The sequence below is a fragment of the Mus caroli genome, unplaced genomic scaffold, assembly GCF_978045245.1.
Source record: "Mus caroli unplaced genomic scaffold, Mus_caroli_1 scaffold_8, whole genome shotgun sequence".
Taxonomy (NCBI): Eukaryota; Metazoa; Chordata; class Mammalia; order Rodentia; family Muridae; genus Mus; species Mus caroli.
In genome coordinates, this window is record NW_028227263.1 from 35,039,175 (window position 1) to 35,054,170 (window position 14,996).

General features: G+C 47.3%; 1 protein-coding gene across 2 annotated transcripts in view; it reads left to right on the top strand.

Moving 5' to 3' along the window:
• The first annotated feature begins 1,089 nt into the window (after positions 1 to 1,089).
• The window catches only part of Irag1 (inositol 1,4,5-triphosphate receptor associated 1), a 115,798-nt gene continuing 101,891 nt past the window's right edge, over positions 1,090 to 14,996 (top strand). The window contains exon 1 of one of the 2 annotated variants that reach the window (XM_021167038.3): positions 1,090 to 1,537. The gene's annotated coding sequence lies outside the window, so the exon portion shown is untranslated. The remainder of the gene's footprint in view (positions 1,538 to 14,996) is intronic. The other variant, XM_029479807.2, reaches the window with a different exon arrangement.

Here is a 14,996-nt window from a genome sequence, read left to right on the forward strand (position 1 = left end):
GTGGTAGGTGGTAAAGAGGAAGGAGTTGTAGATGGAACCACCTAAGCTCATGTCTAGGCCCTGGCACTCAGGCTGCAGAGCATCTGAAGAGCTGATCTATTTCTTTGAGCCTCGATTTCCTTTTCAAAAGAAAGATGTAATGATTCTGTTTGAGAAGACACTTGTGAGATAGACACTTGCTTCCAGGAAAAGTATCAAATGCACTGTTAGGAATAGAGTGTTTCCTAAGAGGCTTACACACATACGAAAGTGTGCACACACTCACAAGCTTGCAAAGCCTTAGGTTCAGTTTTAGCCTCTGGCTCCCAGGGGTTCCTGTAATATCCTTTAGAGCTCTCACATAGGACCAACAAGGGAATCCGCTGTGGAGTTCTCAGGTTTAGCCAGTAAAAATGCCCAGTTTCATTTAACTTCAAATGAGCAACACACAATCTTGTGGTACAAGTATGTATTTGGGGGCATCCTTATATGGAAATAATAGCATTTCGTTTGAGATTTAAATTTGAGTATCTGCTTATCTGGCCACCCCTCCCAAGGGCTTCTCTGTGGCTGTCTCTAACTGCAGAAGGGGCTGTGGGGCCCCCATGTGGTTGTGTTAGGGTTGACAGTCTGTGATCCCAGGCTTGGACTGTATTGAGGATGAAGATCAAGCATGGCAGAAGAAAGGCAGCTTTCCCCACCTGAGTTGAGGGAACTCAGGGTTGGAAACTCTTCCGTGCCTTTCTAGTACCTATGAGTCCCTAACCCACAGTGTCCTGATTTTTCACTATTGTCCCACTTCAGAGATGAATAGACTGAGACTTGCTATGTTAAGGCTACAGGGCGGTTAAGTAGAAGAGCTGGGACTGACCCCTGGGGCTGCTGCCAGGCTTGGACTTAGTTAATCCCCTTCACCATGCCCCTATTCTCTCTAGCAATCCCGAGGGTTTAAGATGGGAGCAGCCTCCGCCTCCAAATCCCTGGGACAGGAAACATTCCCAGCTTCTCCTGGCGGTGAGCCAGGATCTTATCTAGGCTCACATGCTTGCTGGACACTCAGGGGTGGGAGGCTGGTCTGCAGATGTCCCCTTCATTCCCCTCTGGCACAGACAGAGTCCAGCATCTTCAACTGCTCCCTGCCCCAAGGCACTGCCATCGGCTATGGGGGTGCCCCTTGCAAAAGCCCAGGGTTAGGGGCTACTATTCAGGCCCAACCTTCCTTGAACCCTAGGCTGGCTGGAAGGCTTCTCCTGCTTTCAGCCCAGAGCCAGGCTGCAGGGGGCCCTGGTGGAACACTGGTTCCCAGTCCCAGCCCCTCATCCAGCCCCTCTCTGAGGAGGAGGCAGGCAGCCGGGGCTCTGCAGCCAGAGCTTTTCAGCTTGGAGCTCTGGAGCCAGATGTAACATTGACCTTAAATGGTAAAAGCTCCCCAGAGTGAAGAGAGGCTGGCCGGGAGGAAAGGGGAATAACTCAGTTTTAGGTAAGTCATCGCTATTGCCTAGAATAACCTGCCTCTTCAGCCTGAGGGAAGCAGAGAGGCGTCTTCTCCTCCTTAAAGGTACAGGGCGCTGGGATGGGGGCACTTAACTTTAAGTTGCAGGGGAGGTGGCCTGGTTGGGTGATATTTTAGCAGAGTCTTTTTATTGTTGCTGTCTTAAGTTTTAAATAAGAAGTGAAACCCACGATCCTCACTAAATCCTGCCCCTTCTACTTGCTGTTGGAAAGCACGCACAGTTTGGGGTAAAGGTGACTGTTCACTAAGCCCCTTACTCCTGGCTCTCCTGCAGGATCCTTTGTGACAGTAGAGAAATGCCCAGTGCTGTGCAAAGCAGGCAGGCTGGCCTTTCTTCCCTTGGGCATCCCGTGTCTCTCCTTTGTTCCCTCTCAAGTCTTGCATGTGAATCCGTTTGTCCAGCCATCTTCACCATTGACTCTGTCCATTTCTATGCTTCACCTTCCTGACCTGTGCTCTGGTCACATCTCTCTTTTTCTACCTGTCCCCTGTCCCACCACATCATGTCCCCTTTCACAGCTCTCTCTCTCTCTCTCTCTCTCTCTCTCTCTCTCTCTCTCTCTCCCCCCGCCCCCCGTATATATGTATGTGTGTGAGTGTGTGTGTGTGTGTGTGCCTATATCTTAGCCTGCAACTCTCCAGAGGTCCTAGAGTGAGTGGCACTTGGGCCGACTTTCTCAAAGAGAGGGTAGCAGAGCGAGGCTCAGGAAAAGCCCAGCTGCTGGGCTGCTTCCTGCACAGTAAACAGTTGTAAAAGCTGGAGAGGCCTCATAGTCTGCATAAACAGCAGCATGGCCCTGGGACCCCTGGCTGGCGCTCCTGCCTCCACAAGTGACAGCTGCTGCTCTTTAACACTCTTCAGACAGCTCTCGGGTGGCATAGAAAGCGAGGCAGCCCTGAACTTGGCTGAGCTGTATTTTGCCCGGAGAGGGAGAAAGCTGCTAGCGCTGCCAGGCTAGAGCAGGAGTGAGGCGGGCCTTGGGAGGAAGAGCCTCTCTCGCAACAAGAGGTGATACACACTAGCGGGGCACGTGCAGTTCCTCATCATCTCAGCATCTTGCCTACATCACACAAGAAGGTCAGAGCTAGGATTTGAAAGCACGCCTACATCAGTCCCCACCTGACAACTGTGAGCACCTCCAATAGTGGCCTCTGGTTTTCAGCTAAGTGGTAATGCAGTTGTCTCTGTTATATTTGGTTCATAATTCAGTGGCAGGTGTGTGCATGTGTTGGAGATGACTGTCTGTGTTCAAGCCCATGTCTCCTTCCATATGTGTGGTGGCATGTCATTTCCATGAACCCTGTATGTCCCTCTCAGAAGGAAAACTGTGCCAATTGCCACAACATCAACAAGACATTGCCCATAAATGTATTTGCTGAGCCACAGAGAAGTCCCACAGCTGACGTGACCTCAGTTGGCCATCTCTAGGGGTTCTGCTCTTGACACCTCCCATCCCCCACACACCCCTGCTCCATTCACCTCTGCTGGGTCCTGTTTCTGAGAGGATGGTGGTAGGAGCACAGATACTCATGCTACATCCAGAGCTGTCACATGAAGTGTCACATGACCCCACAGCATTGCTAGGACAGCTTTAGCTGTCCCTTTAGGTAGGACACTTGAAGGTGTTTAGTGCCACAGAGTGACCCAGTATCTTAGGTAGATTAGAACCAATGATTCCCAGTTCCCAGTATGTCCCAGGGCTCTTAGTTTGGGGATAAAGCATTCTGGGAGTCTGTGGAGGAAACTGTATTGTTTACATGATGAATGGGTTCTAGCCAGAAGATTGAAGTCTGTAAAACAGAGTCATACTGTGTGTCCCAGGCCCCAAATGATACTGGGAACCTACTGAGTGTTCAGACTCAATCATTTCTGGATGAATGAACAGATACAACACGTCTAAGATTTGTCTTGGTTAAAAGGACTCGGGTTTACCGAGCACTTGCTTCTGCTGGCCAGAATCTTGCTGTCTGGCTTAAAAGATGCTGCATGTAGAGGTCCTGTCTATATATCCCTCCCTGCGTTTTCAACCAAGTAGCCCCCACAGGGTCACTGGGCTAGGCAGCCGTCTTCAGTGTGGTTTGACAGTCTGTTTAAGGGTCCAGGTAGAGAGATAATAACCGCCCTTGCACCTTGAGGAGCTGAGCCAGAGCAGGGAGGGAGATGGAGAACTGAGTATAGTAAATGCAAAGGAAAGGAGGAGAAAAGGATGGTAACTGAGTTGCTCCTGTGTGCTCAGACCTGGTCCCCATGTGTTCTTCAAGTCGGTGGTTATGTTACAACTCAGACTCAGGATGCTCTAGCTTAGAAGCACACAGATGCTGCTGCTAGTGCTGGGTTCCAGTTCAGGCTGCTTCTCTCTAGGACCAGGCAACTTCTGCAGTCGATGTCACCCTGCCTGTAGCTAGTAACTCAAGTCCCAGGAGTTACCGAGTGCTGCTATCCAAATGGGAAATCAAGGAGAGAGGAAAAGTAACCATCATACCAGCACTGTGGATTTGGGGCTTCAGGTGACACTCCAGGTCTGTCTCACATGATAGACTTAGGACCTGGCACCTGAGCAGAGGTAACTCTAGCTTGTGACCTTGGACTATGACCTGGAGCAAACCTTGCCTTCCCTGCCTGGGGTTTCTCTAGGGGAAATAAAAACCAAGTGGCAGAAAAGCTCCCTCTGCCAGTGACAAATGCAAAAAGGTGGCTAAGACTGGGCTTGGGCATAGGATTGGACCCTTCTACATTCCATCATGGATGAGGGAGGGGCTCATGAAGCTCCGCCCCTCCCTGAGACTGTTGGCAGTTAATGGGAATCTGGTGTCATTTTCTTCCTTGGTGTAGACATTAAGTTGCCTAGACTCTAGGAAGTAACCCCCTTACCCATGCTTACAGAGGCGACCTTAGTTAACTCAGTGAGTCAAAAAATAAATAAAAATTTAAAACGGCACAGAAGATGAAGACTAATGGAGAAGAGGGGAGCAGGAATTGAGGGTGGGAATAAGGGTGAGTGTTGAGGGTGAATTTGATCATGATGTATTGTGTATGAAATTGTCAAAACAATGTTAAACTCAGCCAAATATCTTTTCAATAACAACTATACTTAATAATATAATTAAAGCTGTTACTACAAAAGGAACTGGTCTTAATCAGCACTGATTACTTCTTATTATTTTCCTTTATAATTTTTATTCAGTTATTTTCCAGTAGTAAAAATAGTCTTTGCTCCTACTAAACTTTCTTGGGGGAAATATAGAAATGAGAATAAAAATAAATTCAGAAATAGTTATAAGGAGAAGAAGCACTTCAGAATCTCATCATTTGGAGATTAGTATTGCCACCATTACAGTAGATTTCCTATTTATACTTTTATCATGTAACTATTGACCAGGGCAGACTCGGCTTAGCTCCTGAGATGGTGTGATTGGGCATGTCTTGAGAGATACATCTACACGCTTCTCTCTGCCCTTCTCCTCTCTGCCCTTTTCTATCTTTTGAGACCAGGTCTTAGGTAGCTCAGACTGGCCTCAAACTCAACAGGTAGCTGAAGATGACTGTGAACTTCTGATCTTATGCCTCTGTAGTCACCATTACTCTCAGTACATGTGTTGCAGCTTATCAAACTTAGGGCTTGGTGTGGTCAGGGAGTCATAGTTATTTTTGTCAACGTGACCCAAACCTAAGACTACCTGGGAAGAAGGAATCTCAACTGAGAAGTTGCCTCTATTAGACTGGCCCATGGCCATGTCTGTGGGAGCATTTTCTTAATTGATGATTGATGTGGAAGGGCCCAAGTGAGTGAGCCTGGGCTCTATAAGACAGGTAGCTGAGCAAGCTGCAGGAAGCAAGCAACACTACTCTGTGGTTTCTCCATGGAGCTCTTGCCTTGAGTTCCTGCTTTGGCTATGCTCTCCCCATGTTGCTTTTGTTTGTGGTTTTATCTCAGCAACAGAAAACAAACATGAACACTAAGCAAGCAGCCTACCACCTGAGCTATATATAGCCCAGCCCTGTAGAGTCTTTATATTGTTCTATAGTTTTATAAAGCTGAGACCTGAGTTTTTCTTAGTTGCACATCCCACGGTGATCTCCTGTCTGTAGTGTTAATTATTCTTCAAGCACAATGGTTTCGCTATGGATTCACCATGCAGAGTCATGTTAGCGGTGGACGTTTAATCAGCCTTCCTGTTGGTGGTGTTTGCAATGTGGGCTTCCCTAGAGGACTATCTGAGGGATACACGCGACATGGCTACTGCTCCGTGTTTGCAGCATTTGTAGTTCTCAGAGGTGGATATGTGCTGTGTGGCCTGATGTCTGCTAGTGGGCCACTGGCCAGCTTCACCTAACGGGAATCACACAGACCTATTTCTAGGTCTTCTTGGTCTTTTGTACCCAAGGAGGGATTCTATATTTGAAGACCAGTTTCTGGGAATGAGAATTGCTAAAACCGGGACAGGCCTGTGCAGATTGGGAAGTGCTCACCCTCATTAGAGCCTGGTGTGAGGTCAACAGCTTTTTGACACTTCCTCGTCTCTCTTCTTGGTAAAACGAGGGCGGGCAGGTCTTGGTACAGCATCTTTGGTGGGCAGTAGCTGGAGTGTAGTAACTTGTTTTGATGGTGTTTCTAGCTCTCTATTTGTGTTAGCTGGTGCTGACTCTTATCACTTTAGATAGAATGTAGTTTCCCTTTTAAATAAATGCAACAGTGGTTGCTGGCACACACGGAATGCCTGCTGTGTGCTGAATGATGGCCAGTGCTTCACAGAGGTGGCTCATGAAGCTATCATGGCAACCCTTCCAGGCAGCTGCCATTGTGGTCTTCAGCATACAGATCAGGCACAGGGAGGGAAGGACAAGGAACTTACCCAACAACATGAATTTAGTAAGTGGTAGAGCCCAGATTTTGACCTTGGTTCATTTCTCATTGAAAGAATATTAAGTAAATAGACGAATAGGCGGGGCAAAACTGAGCAGGGTTATGTGCAAAGACCCAGTTAGCCAACAGCTGGTGGAACAACGGGTAACAGAGCTGGTAGTGTTTGGGTAACTCAATCCCGTGAGGGATGAGCATGCACACTGCTTACAGACTGCAGTATGTGCTGGGGCAATGCAGTTCCCAGAGTGGCCTCCTGTTTGGAGGGACACACAGGCCTTAGCCACGTCTCTTGCTGACAAACTAAACAGAAGTTGCCAGAGGCTTAACAGAGGCAGAGAGGTTGCCTTGTGCCTTTAGGCAAAAGGCCTGACCTCTCTCTTTTCCCTCCTCATCCTATAATTTTATCAGTAGGACTTCTCAAAAGGTCACTATGAAGAGGAAACGGGGTATTTATCTAAACCGTTGCACATGTAAAGCCCTCTTTTAAATCATCACGATTAGGCCCGAGGAAAGGGCTCAGGTAAAAGTGTGAGGATTTGAGTTCAGCTCCTCAGTTTGAGGATAGAGTCCATCATGTTGGAAACCATGGCCATGGCAGCAGCTTGAGACTGGCAGGGTGAGCTGCTTGCTCACTGGGCAGATCAGGAAGTACACACAGGAAGGGGGAGTCTGGTGTTCGGTTGGCTTTCTCCTTTCTCCCTTGTATTCAGTCCAGGACCCAGTTCATAGGTGCTGCCCATATTTGGAGTGGATCATCTCTCTGGAAATGTCCTCACAACATACCCATGGGTGTGCCTCACCAATGGCCTAGGTGTTTCTGAACCCAATCAAGTTGACAATGAAGAACAATTGTCGCCAAGATAGACATTGTGCCGGTCATGACAGTGACCTTTCAACATATGGACACATGATGCCACTACTGGGAAATAGTTATGAAATATTAAGAAAGTTCATTTGTTTCTATTTTAAAAATAAAAATAGAAAACAGTTTCCAAGTTTTTCCCCCTATATTCTGTTGGGCTATCTTGTATGTATGTATGTTTGTTTGTTTGTTTTGCTTATTTTGGAGACAAGATCTTGTTATGTTGCCTAGACTGGACTTGAAGTCATGATCCTCCTGCCTAATCACCCAAATGGTAGGATTGTCTGCATGCACCTGACCTGTAGGCCTGGCATGTCTCATACTTCATGGGTGGGCCAACTGTACAATGAGAGCCATTGCTCTAGGACACAGACCCAGCCTGCCCAGGTTCTGGTGATTTCTGGTCTCTAAGTTTTCAGAAGAAAGATCTTGAATGACCCAGTGTGAGATCAGCAGGGATAGTCAGTGGTCAGGGAACAGAATGTGGTTGTGGTTCTATCAATGGTTCTCAACCTGTGAGTCCTGACCCCTTTGTGTATGTGGGGGGTTGAACACCCCTTTCATAGGGTTTACATAGCAGACATCTTGCATATCAGATATTTACATTGTGATTTATAACAGTAGCAAAATTACAGTTATGAAGGCAATGAAAATAATTTTATGGTTGGGGTCACCACAACATGAGGAGTATTAAAGGGTCGCAAGCATTAGGAAGGTGGAGAAACATGGCCTTATATGCAGGGTTTCCTCAAGAAGGGGAAACTGCTAAAACCAGCAGTGTCTTCAAAAGAAGCTTTGACTTGTTGACTTGGAGATGCCTTTCTGGCCCATTGCAGGCACAGAGAATGGTATTCATCATGTGTGGGGGTTTTACCCTTACCCACTGGACAGCAGCCTTTCCTCCTCATTCTTGGCCCTGTATGGCCAACATATACAACACAGGTTTGGCTGTCTAGGACTTTCCTTGACTCAGGAGCAGATTTTTTCTTAGTTCTGCTGGTCCCAGCAGAGGAAAACAGGTATGGGAGGTGTTGGGTTTCAAGGATTTCATGTGTTAGACCCAGAGATGCTTGGCACATTGTCCTTAGATCAGCACTTCTACCGTTTGGAAGGCACCAAAGTCATTTATGCACACAAAGCACCTTTCCAGAGTTCAGAGAGGAAGAATCCATTTGCTGAAGTCTATAGTGATGTGTGTGTGTGTGTGTGTGTGTGTGATGATAACAACAACAACAATAACAACAACAACATGCTTGTTATTATCATTACTATAATACCAGCATTTATTGAGTGTCAGCTAAATACTGTGTCTGGTGCATTATCTATATTATTTCATATTTTTGCTCTCTGTGAGGTAGTTGATTGTGCTATCTCCCTCCTTTTAAAGAAAGTTGAGCCAGGATCACACAGGTGGGAAGTAACAGTGCCAACACTGCATTGCCTTGGTTGCCAAGTGCACCCAGCACATTGAGGGATAGAAATTTTTTTTCCGAGACAGGGTTTCTCTGTATAGCCTTGGCTGTCCTGGAACTCACTTTGTAGACCAGGCTGGCCTCAAACTCAGAAATCTGCCTGACTCTGCCTCCTGAGTGCTGGAATTAAAGGTGTGCGTCACCACGCCGGCTGAGGGATAAAAATTCTAATCCCAGCAGTTGGGAGGCAGAGGCAGGCAGATCTCTATGAGTCTGAGGCCAGTCTGGGCTACATAGTGATTTCCAAACCAACTCCAAAGAAAGACCCTGTCAGAGAGGGAGAGAGAAAGCAAGAGCAATACAATAAATAGCAAGTGCAGGGGGAGGTGGAATTCACATTTGGGAGTTGACCAGCCCAGGGGGGAAGTGTAGGTTGAGTTAGTAAGATGTTGAAGGTTAGCCCAGGGGGCTGGAGAGAAGGCTCAGGGGTTAAGAGCATTAGTTGCATGAGTGTGGCCCCCTCACCCCGGGACTCTAATGGCGACTTACAACCATTTGTAACTCCAGTTCCAGGGAATCAAACACTCCTCTGGTCTCCATGGGCACTGAATACATATGGTGGTACCTGCATACATGCTGACAAAACACTCAGCCCCATGGTGGTGTTTGCCTTTAATCCCAGCACTTGAGAGGCAGAGGCAGGCGGATTTCTGAGTTCAAGGCCAGCCTGGTCTACAAAGTGAGCTCCAGGACAGCCAGAGCTATACAGAGAAACCCTGTCTCGAAAAACCAAAAAAAAAAAAAAAAAAAAAAAAAAAAAAAACCAAAAAAAAAAAAAAAAGCCTGCTCATTTGCTTATTGTGGGTTTCCAGAAATGATAAGGCATGGTAGTAATGTGGCAGGGTTTTCATGGGTCCATGGCAGGCAGAGCATGAGTAGACAAGAGGACCCTCCCAGCCTCCCAGGTTTGAAAACAGAGAAGGTTGTGGTTGTTCAATACCCACTCCTGGTGTGCCCTGTCCTGAGAAGAAAGGGAGCTAACATACAAGGGTGATCCCTGCTTCTGAGCCTGGCTCATGCTGTGCCCGTGGGCAAACTCTTGTTTTTTTTCCAGGGGCTCAATTCCTCACCATAAACTGTTTATTCTGCAAGGATCTACCCGACAGTTGTATGATTCAGGCCATCCCAGGGCAATAATTGTGACAGATACTGTGCAGGTGACAAGGAGGGGCCTTGCAGGTGTGTTTAAGAGCCAGCTGTTATGGCTCACTCTCTGAAAGGCTCTGCAGTGCCCCTGGGGACAGCTGGGCTGGCATCAGTCTGTGCTTAAAGAAACATTTACTGTTGGAGGAATGCCTGTTTCCCATCATTTGGTTAACAAGGCGCTTGATTCATGCTTCGGTTTAGACATTCGCCTCTCAGATCAGAGCCGATGGTCTTGTTTTCATCCTTAGCAAAGCTGTGGTAGCCTGGTTCCTTTCCTCATGCTATGGGTTCAGTTGTTCCAGGTTCTCTGGCTTTGGGAGCAGGAGAGTACTCATAGGTCCTGGAGTTCAGTTCCTGGGAAGGGATAGACCTTGTAGACATCAGAATTGGGAGGAGTCCAGCAGACCTTGGGCACACCTTCAAAGTTCCCAAAGGGGAGGAGAACTGTTGAACTCAGGAAGACCCAGGAGACTTGCAGCCAACACTCACCCACCCAGCACGGGCTTTGATGCTTTCCTATATCCTCCCAATGACTATAGACCCTGGACCTGTGTGGCTTTTCAGGTGGTCTCCAGAGTTCAGTTCTAGCCATGATTAGGTGGCATAACCAAGTTCACTGCCACCTGCTCTGCCCCCAGGTCCTCATTAGCATCTTGTGGACCTCAGGAACTTTGTCTTCATGGGTCTCTTCCTCCTTCAGGAAAATATTTACAGACTAGGAATGCGGCTCAGTTGGTTGAATATTTGCTTAGTATGCACAGAGCCCTGTGTTCCATCCCATAAAACAGGGAGTGATGGCCCACATCTGGAATCCCAGCTCTCAAGAGGTGGAGGAAGAGGTTCAGGAGGCTAAGGTCATCCTCGGCTAAAGAGACTAAATAATAAACCCAAACTTAGTGTTATTTTCTAGGCTGGTGGGAAGATAAACTTATCTACTGAAACATTCTTTCACCTAAAAGTCTGTTTTTTTCCTTATGATGTTGGAATCCAAGCACTTTTGTGGGTTCTTGGCCCTGGTCCTTCTGTATCTGATAAAGAAGCTAGTGCTGTCCATGTTACCTGGTTACCTTGAATACATCTGGAGACTGTAGTGCCAGCATCACCTGGAGTTGAGGGACAGCTGCAGAATTCTGAGGGCTGCCACACACGCACAACTTCACACTCTGAACCTTCACCAGGCCCTGGCCACAGTCTATAAATCTGTCCTCTGACACACGGAGAGTGGCTGGATCCCAGGAAACACACAGTTTCTCTTAAACCTTAGCAAGTCCGGTATAGACTCTCAGGAGAGGGCTCAGTCAGTAAAGTGCTCGCTTTGTGAACACGAGGATCTAAGTTGGATTTCCAGAACCTACACAAAGCTACATGTGGCGGTATATGCTTATAACACCAGCACCAGGAGGGGAAACAGGGGGAAACAGGTCAATCCTTTGGTCTCATTGGATAGCCAACCTAGGCCTACTTGGTTAGTCCCAACAAGAGACCATGTCTCAAACAAAGAAAAAAGCAAGGTGAATGCCTCCTGACCTCTGGACTTCACATACACATGCACACATGTGCATACACACAGCCATACACAGTCCACTATGGAAGCTGTATCCAGCATTCAAAAGCCCTGAGAATGTCAACACTCCTGGATGACACTGTGCACCCTCCTCCTCTATGCCATCCCACAGGGACAAGTGAGACAAATGGCCGTTAATCCTCTTCTGGGTAACTGCTCCTGGTTTCCTTCCGAGGCACCAGTGTTCTGGAGCCATCTCTATAGGAAGCCAGCCCTCAGCCCAGAGCTGACACAGATCTAGTTACAACCCTAAATGATTATTCTTACAGACACCATCCTCTCCCACCTCCAGATACTGTCTAATCCAAAAGGCCTTAGGGCACCCCAGACTTATGTTTTACAGGGGACACTTGGCCTAGAAAAAATGGCTTGACCAAATAAGGCTGGAAGACACTAAGTTCTGTCATACCATTTTGGAGATTAATCTTGTGCGTTTGTGCCCTAAGAACTTGGAGATGCCATGCAGAGCTGAAGCCTATCATGTGCCCTCTTGCTTTTCAGAGCTCTTACCTTCACTTAACATGCTCAGGAATGGCTAGTCTGGTGTTTGTGCTTAAATGGATGTGGGGTAGATCACCAAATACCTACAGATTCCTGCAGAACCACCAGCGAAGGCAGATGGTGGGTGAGAATAGGGGAAATGGGCTCCGGGGGCTTGTGGCTTCCCATAGACTCTCATCACCTGGGACTCTGGAAGCATCATGGTACCAGCTTCCTTGTTTGAAATGGCATCTGCTCATTGGAAGCATGGATGACTCCAGGCCTGTGGCAGGCCTCCTGTGAGCAGGGAAGCTTGACACTGTGTCCTGTCATCTCTTGCCTGTCTTATTTTTTGTTATCTCCCGTTCCCATGCAGATGTGAAACACTAGGGCTGGAAGCCTCCAGTACACAGGCCAGCATGGCTCTATCACTTCGATTTGAAGGTCACTAGGATTCCTTAGTCCAAGAACTGATTTCTCCTTGAGAAGGGAGGGGGCACGCCTGTGACCAGCAAAAGACCAAGGAGGAAATCCATAGCACTTTGGCTGAGCTGTGGGCTACATTAGGGTCACCTTGGTGGAACGATGAGAAGATACCACACAGCTAGGATTCTAGACAGTAGTGGAATACCCAGGAAAGGTACACATTATTCTCCAGGGCATGGGCAGAATCTGCCTCAGGAGAAAGGCAGATTAGAAATGAGATGCCCTCCAGGCCTAGTGGTGTAAACATGTGACCTTAGCATCGGAGAGGCTGAGAATTGTGAATCCAGGGCCAGCTTCGGCAACTTAGTGGGCTTAAAATTAAAATGTTGAAAATGTGCCAGGAATACAGTTTGGTGGCAGAGCACTTGCCTAGCATGTCCAGGGATCCTGATTTCATCTTCAGTACTGCAAAATAAGATTTAAAAAAAAATGTTAGTTTTGTGGCAGTGTTCACAGGTGCCTGCCCGGGCCTGACCCATCATCCAGCAGGGGCTGTGTCTAAACCATGGTGATCCCATTTCAGAACTGACTCCAGAAAGGCAGCTATTTCAAAAATGGCCTTCTAGAGAGGGACAGATGAACAGAGGGCCCTATGATGGTGTGGAAAGGGCTGGGTTGGAGTATTAGTCTTGGCTGGACCTTCATGGCCATGTGGTCTTGCTAAGTCCCTTCTGTACCTAGAGGAGAGACCTAACAGTATATGCCTGGCAGTTATTGTATGCATGTGTTTGGCACTAGACAGGAAATTGTTTGAGCAATGGAAAGGTTCCAAACAAAGATAGAGATTAAAACAGCCATACGGACAGGGTGAGAGAGCATGATGAAATCCCACCAAGGAACTGTGGCCTCTCATCTCTCGACGTCATCTAAACAAAGACTACTTGTGTTGGGTGAGGACGAGAGGCAATGAGATTAAGTCACATGACTTGGAAGTTCCACTTTTAGGCATTTACATAAAACATCTGAAAATAGATGTTCCAACAGAAGTGGGTATAGTAATATTTATAACAGTACAATTTCCAATAGCTAACAGGCAGAGATAACCCACATGTCTATAACTGATAAATGTATAAACAAAATATGAGAGAGCTTTACAATGGAATATTAGTCAGCTATAGAAAGAATTGAAGTTCCAATAAATGCTACAACACAGATGAGCTTCAAAATGACACAAAATCACATACTGTATATTTCCAGAACAGATAAACCTGTATATGGAGGAAGCAAAGAGATACCTCCAACTCCCAGAATAAGAGAAGTTCAGCCCCTGTAGGAATGTGATTTCACTTTGAACCTTCATCCTTAGGAATGAAGAGACAGAAAACCACCCACAGCACTTCTCCAAGGGACTATATATATTTTTTAATTTATTTCATCATTATCATTATTACTGTTATTATTACTATCATCATCATTATCATTTTTATTAAGAGTCTCATGGAGCTCAGGCTGGCCTCAGACTCCTTTTGTGGCCCAGGCTGGCCTTGAACTCCTCTTGTCTGTACCTCCAAAGTGCAAGGAGTTTCCCAGGTGGGTGTTTCTGCTCTCCTAAGCCACGTGTCAGGTTAAAGGTCTCCAGTTCAGTAACAAGTGGAAGGCACAACTTGAGAATTTCCTACTTGGGAGGCAACTCGGTCAATGTAGGGCAGCGAGGGACCAGGCAAAAGGGGAATGAACCAGGACAGCCTAGGGCAGCCAGGATGGAAGTTAGGATCTGAGAAAGGCATGCTGGGAAAACAGGGATGTTTTAGAAATAGCGACATCATTCCTGAGGGACTGGCCGGGCTAAGGATGGAAGGCAATTTTAGATGCCCTGAGGACTATTTTTGGAGACAGAATCACATTAGTTTACTGCTGCTTCAAATGGTGGACATTTAGGGAGCCCTGAAGGAGCTTGAGGGCTGCTCTCCACCCAGCGTTGGTGTAGCATGCTTGGAATCTGCAAGCTCTTGCCTATGCCCTTTCCTCCCAAGACTGCTTCCTGTTTCTCCATCGTACCCAGCATTGGAAACACTCAACACTAGCTTCTCCAGACTGCCATCTTGGGAAATAGCAAGGTCATTTCAGGCACACTGGACAGCTAAGCCTAAAGTTTAGGGGGCAGGGGGAGGGATCAGAACAAAAACATCCAGAAACTTCTCTGGCCTTTGCTTTCGGCTGAGTTGTGAGGAAGCCAACACTGTGGAGATCACAGCTCCCCTTCCCGCTCAGCTTCACTTTTTTTTCCAGGTATCCATCAGCAGCAGGAGAGCCTTAAGCGAGGGGGTCAGTGTAACAGATGATGTCCTCATTGTGGTGGACACGCTAGGAGGGGGTGGACAGGGAGGTGGCCAGAGCATCTCTGGGAAGTTCTCAGCTGAAATCCCAGAGGAGTGGCCTCATGAGCTTGGAATAGCTCACAGTCCTGCTTCCCTAAGTCTCTCCCTACTGATGAGGACGAAACAGGTCTGGGAATCTCTGACTGTGGAGTAAATCCTGCCTCTGTTTGACTTCAAGAAGTGAACTGCAAGACACAGTCCCCGTTTGTGCTGTGCTCATAAAGCGTATCTTTGTAAATGCCTTTGCTGACAGAATTCCAATTTTATTCCATGAGAAGTGGTATATACCCTTCCCCAGCCCCAAAAGTCCT